An 8,149-nucleotide genomic window follows, 5' to 3' on the forward strand; every position below is an offset into this window, starting at 1 on the left:
TTCATCATTTAGACAACTTGGGTTATTGTCCGTTATTTTGCAATCAAATTCAATCAATGTGAAATTGGTTCATTATATTAAGATTGAATAAGTTTGCATGAAGTATGATATAATTGCATATTTAGTTGCCATTGAATATTATATAAGTTGACATTAAATTTAAAATAAGTTGTTATTAAGTTTTATTTAAATTGACATTAAGTTATATGACGTTACATTTGATGTCTGATGTGAGTAGAAAATAGGTATAATGTAAGTTGACATTAAGTCTAAATTAAATTGGCATTAAGAATAATATAAGTTGGGAGTAACTATAAGTCAAAATTAAATTGGCATTAAACATAATAATATTTTATGAAGTTAGATTTGATGTCTGATGAAAGTAGAAAATTCTAAGTTAGCAGAGAATATTATTATAAGTTTGCATTTATTCTGAGTAAGTTTCCATTAAGTCTTATTTAAATTGGCATTAAGTTATATGAAGTAAATATTATTATAAGAATGATGTAAGTTGACTTTAAGAAAGTATAAATTGGAATTATATATAACATAAGTTGACAATAAAAATTATGTAAGTTTGCATTACAAAAAAGTTATCAAATAGTTATAAATTAACCTCTAAGCATACATTATATAATGTGTTTGTTTGGTGTTATGGAACCAAACTCCTAGTTTTTAGTTGTTGACTGTGTTCTCTTCTCAAAATTACCTTTAAAACTCTTTCTTCTCCCCTTTGTCACTGACTTTTCAGGATCAAGCACAATATATCTGTCATTATCAACATTTGTTTGTGACTGACATTCTTGGCCTTCAAGTGTCGCAAAAACATCTACATTTTTAAGGTCACTAATATGTCTTCTTACTTGTAGTGGATTAGCATAATCAATATTTAATGTAATATCATCACCATTGTCGTGGGGGATAACTTGTAGTTGATTATCACAACTATTTCCAGTGAACATAAGAATAGCACACAACCTTAATAACTATTTAAAGTATTTTCATCAAAGTTATTGCCTATTTATAACACTTTTAAAGCCAAATTAAATTACATATAATGCCAATTTACAACTAACTGATTTACAACAAACTTAATACCAACTTACATAAGACATAATGCCAATATAATATCAACTTAATGCCAACTTAATGTCAAATTAATGCCAACTTAATACCAACTTAATGCCAAATTAATGCCAACTTAATGCCTTGATGCCAACTTACGTAAGACCTAATGTTAATTCACATAAGACATAATGCCAATTTATATAACACTTAATGCCAAATCATAATAGACTTAATGTCAACTCACATAAAAATTACATGATATGTGATGCAGCTTTCAACAAATTTAATACCAACTTACATGATATGTAATGCCAACTTACATAATATTTAATACCAATATTCATGAAATATAATGCCAACTTACATAATATTTGATACCAACTTAGCATAAGTTTAATACCAATTTATAACATATTTAACACCAATATTCATGAAATATAATGCCAACTTATAACATAATTAACACATACTTACATGCCATTTAATACCAATCTACACTAGTGGAAAAACCTCATTTGCTGCGGTTTTTTGGCCATTATTTGCTGCGGTTTTGGCCCCAAGCAATAGTGATAGCAGCAAATGACCTAATTTAAATGCTGCGGTTAAAAACCGCAGCAAAAAAGCTCTTTATTTGCTGCGGTTATACACCAAAACCGCAACAAATAAGTGCCATTATTTGCTGCGGTCATCCCCCAAAACCGCAGCAAATAATGGCACTTATTTGCTGCGGTTTTGGGGGATGACCGCAGCAAATAAATATTTTTTTTTCTTTTTTCGTTTTATTCTAATAATAATTCAATAATAATGTAGAATGTAATAACAATGATTAATCCAATAATAATCCAATGATAATCACCAATAATCTCTTTGTAATAAAAAACTCTCGATAATATAATATGATATGTACGTACATATATATACAATAATATACATTAAAGTCCTAAAAAATCTATCTAATTACAATTTATCAAGGACAAAAATTAGCAAGATACGCGGCAATCTTGTCTTTTAATTCGCGCATCTCTCCACTTCTCAAAGGGCGTGTTTCCCTCAGAATGTCGTATAAAACCTATAATATAATATAAAATTAAAAGATTAATAAACATTAGATTTTACCAATAATAATAATTTAAGAACGTAACAAATACTTACGGCATCTATGTTTTCGACTCCAACCTCCTTCACGGATTTTAAGATATCGTCCATGTATTTGACAGTGTAATAGCCGCAATCAACGGAATTAGAAGGATGTCAAAAGCACTAAGAGAAAATAGATGTTAGTGCCAAAGAAGCATAAAAACGCATAAAATCGCAACTTAATACGTAATTTCTAGCATACGATTATGATTTTCAATTCTAACCACTTCAACGCAATAATATAGACCAAATAGTGTTGTGTGACAAGTTTCGCGCAAATCAAACCAAGTTTGACCTACTTTATGCGCAAAAGTGCCAAAAACGCTTAAAAACGCATAAAATCGCAACTTAACACGTAATTTCTAGCATACGACAATGATTTTCAATTCTAACCACTTCAACACAATAATATATACCAAATAGTGTTGTGTGCCAAGTTTCGTGCAAAACAAACCAAGTTTGAGCTACTTTATGCGCAAACGTGCCAAAAACGCTTAAAAACCCTTAAAATCGCAACTTAACACGTAATTTCTAGCATATGACAATGATTTTCAATTCTAACCACTTCAACACAATAATATATACAAAATAGTGTTGTGTGCCAAGTTTCGTGCAGAACAAACCAAGTTTGAGCTACTTTATGCGCAAACGTGCCAAAAACGCATAAAATCGCAACTTAACACGTAATTTCTAGCATATGACAATGATTTTCAATTCTAACCACTTCAACACAATAATATATACCAAATAGTGTTGTGTGCCAAGTTTCGTGAAAACAAACCAAGTTTGAGCTACTTTATGCGCAAATGTGCCAAAAACGCTTAAAAACCCTTAAAATCGCAACTTAACACGTAATTTCTAGCATACGACAATGATTTTCAAATCTAACCACTTCAACACAATAATATCTACCAAATAGTGTTGTGTGCCAAGCTTCGTGCAAAACAAACCAAGTTTGAGCTACTTTATGTGCAAAAGTGCCAAAAACGCTTAAAAACGCATAAAATCGAATTTGTGTACCTTTATTGCTGTCCATTTTGGAAATGTGGCTCTGGATGTAGATCCCATTTGTCCACGCACTTTTTTCATTGTGCTGAAACGCATGGGAAAAGTAATACTATATATATATATATATATATATATATATATATATATATATATATATATATATATATATATATATATATATATATATATATATATATATATATATATATATATAACACTTAATTAAATCAAATTGGTAAAATAATTAATATTACGTACGCATTCAACAACGCTTTGAATTTTGTGTTGCGAGGCAGGCTTTGAGGTTTTTGTAATGAGTCGAAGACGTGCACAGTGTTCGTTAAAGGACATATGACCAAAAGTATCCAATGCAAACTACAACAAATTTAAAATCAACAAATTAGAGATTTGGTGACTTTAAAAATCAAAAGATAAGTTCAATTTCAAAAGTAAAACTTACTCTTCCACATATGGAGCCAGAATGAATGTGTGTTTAGATGCAAGGGAATTAGTCAAAGCAGTCTCAATGTATGTTCTGACGTCATCTGGATCATTTACACATTTAGATGCAAGGGAATTAGTCAAAGCAGTTTCAATGTATGCTCTGACGTCATCTGGATCATTTACACATTTACTACCCGAAATCGACTCTAGAAAAAACCATCCAATTTTTATTGGAGGTTCGCAAGAATTTAGCTCCTCGTAAGCCACACTAAACTCACAAATAAGAAAATTTTGTTAGTAATTCGGTTATTAAAACAATTAAACAACAATGCCTAACTTGTAAGATAATGAACATCACCTCATGTAGACATGGAAAAGAGCTACGTTCAGCATCTCTCCTCTCAAAAATTGCCCGATGTCACTAGGACCAATAATTACAAACGGGCTCTCTAAAAAGCAGTATTGCTCCTTCAGCAGGTTCAGAATGAGTGGGTCCTCCTCACTTATGCGAGATGCAAAATAATGCAGCCATTTGCAATCTTGAGAGAGATCTTTTAGCTCCTCATCAGTCAAAATTGGAGTGCTTGGCATCGACTTTGACCCAGTCGACACCTTTGTTGAGGAACCGACCTCTCTCCAAGATCCCTTTGGACTCTTTTGCTATTTCAATTTATACAATTAAAATAGTGTGAGCATGCAATTAAAAAAATAAAAATAAATAAGGTACAAATGATTCTTACCAAGTTAGTGAATCGGACCCAAGCATATGGCCATGTGACGAAACTACCTAGGGCGTGTGATAGTTTCTCAAGGCTCCATGCTGGCATTGGAACCGGGAGTGAGAAATCTTCAAAGCCCTTTACAATAGTTTCCACGGCCACACTGATGTGGCCACTTGTAACAGGCATTGAATGCACTGTTTGGCCCTCTTTGTTTGGCTGGGCCACACCATATGTAACCTCAGTTAAGTCGCCATCACTAGCAACACCTAACTGAGGCAGCAAAAGAGAACAAGGAATCGCCTTCTGAAAATTGTGTCGTTTAGTATAATAAACATCATAATAAAATATTAAAACGCGTTGTAATTTAAATTAATAAGTGCTTATATATTTAAAAACTATGTACCTGTAGCACTGGCTCTGGAGTTGGCTCCGGATTTTGAGCAACGAAGTTTATGTTCTCCGGTGTGGGGTTTTCCCCTTCAGGGGTATTAGTAATGAGCTGGGGGTGCTACGGGGGTAATGGGCTCGGGTGTTGGCTCGACCAAAGCGTCAGGATCCCCATGTTGACTTTCCTGATCCTCGACAATCAGGTTTTCCAAGTCAACAATGGGTGCTCCCATCTTCTGCAACACGGCGGCCAGCTTGGTGAGAACGTCCTTCGTAATCTCCGCTCGGAGGGTTGCTACTTTATCCCGCAGCGCCGTTCGGGATTGAGTAGCAACACACTCTTTGTCGAATGCCTTCTGTAACCCCACGCGGACGCCTCCTTTTCCGACTACCCGCCCACTGTGGTCTTTCCCTAAGACCATATGCAATGCGTCAACATTGCCTCTTGGGGTGAACTCCCTCGTAGCTTCTTTTTCCTTCCAGCCCATCTGTTCAAATAAAAAGTGACATATATAGCAATTAGTATAAGTACATCAAAGCCAAAGAATACAAAACAAATCAAGAATATACTTAATAATTTCAAAACTCACCACAGCATCAGCAACCTTCTTCGTTCCCGGATCATTAATGGTAAATTTACCACTTGCATCTCGGGAATGAAGCCCACAATACCAATCACGCACCCGATCTCCAGCAGGAGTATTCACAGATGCGGAGGTAGTCGTAGATGAGGGCGTGGATGAACTTTGATTGGGGTATAAACCCGCATCCACCCACTCTTTTCGGACTTCATCGTACGTTTTCTGGCCCAAGCGATGGTAAAACTTCCTTTTGCTTGCAGAATCAGAAGCTTTACCACGCTTTTTCTAATTAATCAATAGAAATTGAATGTCATGTATTAGATTAATGACTGAATCAAAAAAAGTAAATTCAAATTGGTTCACTATAATATAATATGAAATACTTACAACTTCTATGGGAGTTGTTCTTTTAGCAACAAAGGCCTCCCAATCCCTCTTCGATATGTGCCCCCATATTTCGTAGGGCATCTTCGAAGGTGATTGCTCTCCACCTTCGTTTCCCATTTTGACCTTTTTGGTTGTACGGGCACGCCTCTTCGTAATCCAGCCAGTTACTAGCTTGGATTTGAAATCTCTGAATCTTTCAAAAAAAATTTATATTTATTACTGTCAATCAAATTAATTTTAAAATGAAACTAAATGAGTAAAAATAGTAAAGTTGCTTACCACAGTATCATTCCATAGAGAGTTCTTCAAACCCTCTGGAACCTCGTTCCATGCGTGCAATATGAAAAGCTTGCGGATACATAGACCCACTTGTTTTCCATATTGCCTACGCCATTTTCCGCAGGGTTGACCCAATGCATTGTATTCCAAATGCAGGGGTTCTGTGACTTTGAGGTTTTTCGTAGGACCTCGCCCTTTTCTTTTCTTACTGGTAGTGGGAGCATCCATTGGTGGGGCGTCTTCAGTATCAAAATCATTGTCAATCGGTGGAGCGTCTTCATCCATACGCTCGTATCTCACAATTTGGTCCTCTTCGCTGTCATAACTACGACGCTCATTATCCGAGGTCTCAATCTCGGGGACAATTTCGTCTCTGAATAGATGCATTGTATATAGTACCTGAAAGAGTATGAATAGAAATATATTAGAACATAAGCTAAGTAATATTAAGAATTTGACTATGATTTACAATTCTAATACGTTCAACACAATAATATATAACAAATAGTGTTATGTGCAAAGTTTCATGCAAAACAAACCAAGTGCCAAAAAAACTTTTAAAAGCTTTAAATTCATACCTTGTGAATCACTTAATTCAAATGTATTCCTTCCGTGTGATCTACACGCATATAACCAACATCTACATCATCTACATCATCTTGATCCACTGATTTTGGATTGATAAAGGGAGGGGAGTCTTCAAAAGCATCATATTCTTCCTCATCCTCAACATCACCTATACCAAGTATACCTCTTTTATGCATTGTCGATTATTATCTACCCACTTACATTTGAAAAGACCAATATTGAAAGTAGAGTAGTCAAGCTCCCATATTTCATGTACCCGCCCGTAGTATACCAATTTAGCATCAACCGGCGCTTGATCCTTCGCACTCGCGTAAAATGTAGATGACGCAAAAATAGAAACCCCACTATTCTGTAGATACGATGACTTCTTGTCTTGACCCTCAGTCCAAAATGTGAAGCCATTGATATCGTAACCCTCATATTTGTTGACATCATCACGAGGACCAAAAGCTAACCACTTAACAATTTCGGATACACCCTTGAGTTCTTCGCATATTACTCGATTATGAAACCAATTAATAAACGTCTTGTTATGCAACTGCATCAATGCCCTATCCCCTTTAGAAGGATGTTTTGCGCACAATATATCAAAATGCTCACTCAAAAAAGGATGAACTTCCGGAATATGATGCAACACATACAAGTGTGCTTGTAGAAGGCTTTCTCGAGGAGGTGTGACCGATTTGGAGCCAATTTTTCCTTTTCCCTCAAGCCTTCCTTCATGTCTAGAGGTGGGAAGTCCAATAGGCTTTGCCATGGCCAAATACTCGGCTATAAAGTAACTAATCTCATCGCTCACAGTGCCTTGAATCATACTCCCCTCGGGTTGTGCTGGATTCCTCACCTTGTTTTGTAAAACACCTATGTGTCTTTCAAAAGGATAACACCACCTTAAAAACACTGGACCCAAAAGCTTGATCTCACGAACGAGATGGACAATAAGATGAACCATTATGTCAAAGAAAGAAGGTGGAAAATACATCTCAAACTGGCATAAAGTTACAATCACGTCGAGTTGAAGTGCATCAAGTTTAAAGGGATCAAGAACTTTACTACAAATTGTGTTGAAGAACGAACATAGCTCGGTAAAGCATATCTCACATGTTTTGGCAGTATTCAACGGATTGCAATTGGTAAGAACACTTGCATCATTACATGGCAATCGTGAGATTTCATGCTTCCCAACTTCAGCTCACCATTTAGGCTCACAAATCTCTTCATGTTGGATGAGTACCCAGACGGAACCTTAATGCCATACAAACACTCACAAAATGTCCGCTTCTCTGATTTGGACAATGTGTAGCAAGCTGGAGGCAAATAAACTTTGTCATTACTCATCTTCTTCTTACTGCCACCAACTTCATCAGCTCTATTTCTTTTCTTACTCACCTTAACATGTGCCTACAACTCCGGACGAAGACCCTTACATTCAAACCAATCTCGCACGACCCTAACATCCTTTGTCTTACCCGGAATGTTCATGAGAGTCCCGAGTATGGCATCGCATATGCATAACGTCAAGACAATGCCTAACCTATAGATCTCTCA

Source organism: Amaranthus tricolor, chromosome 3, assembly GCF_026212465.1.
Source record: "Amaranthus tricolor cultivar Red isolate AtriRed21 chromosome 3, ASM2621246v1, whole genome shotgun sequence".
Lineage (NCBI taxonomy): Eukaryota > Viridiplantae > Streptophyta > Magnoliopsida > Caryophyllales > Amaranthaceae > Amaranthus > Amaranthus tricolor.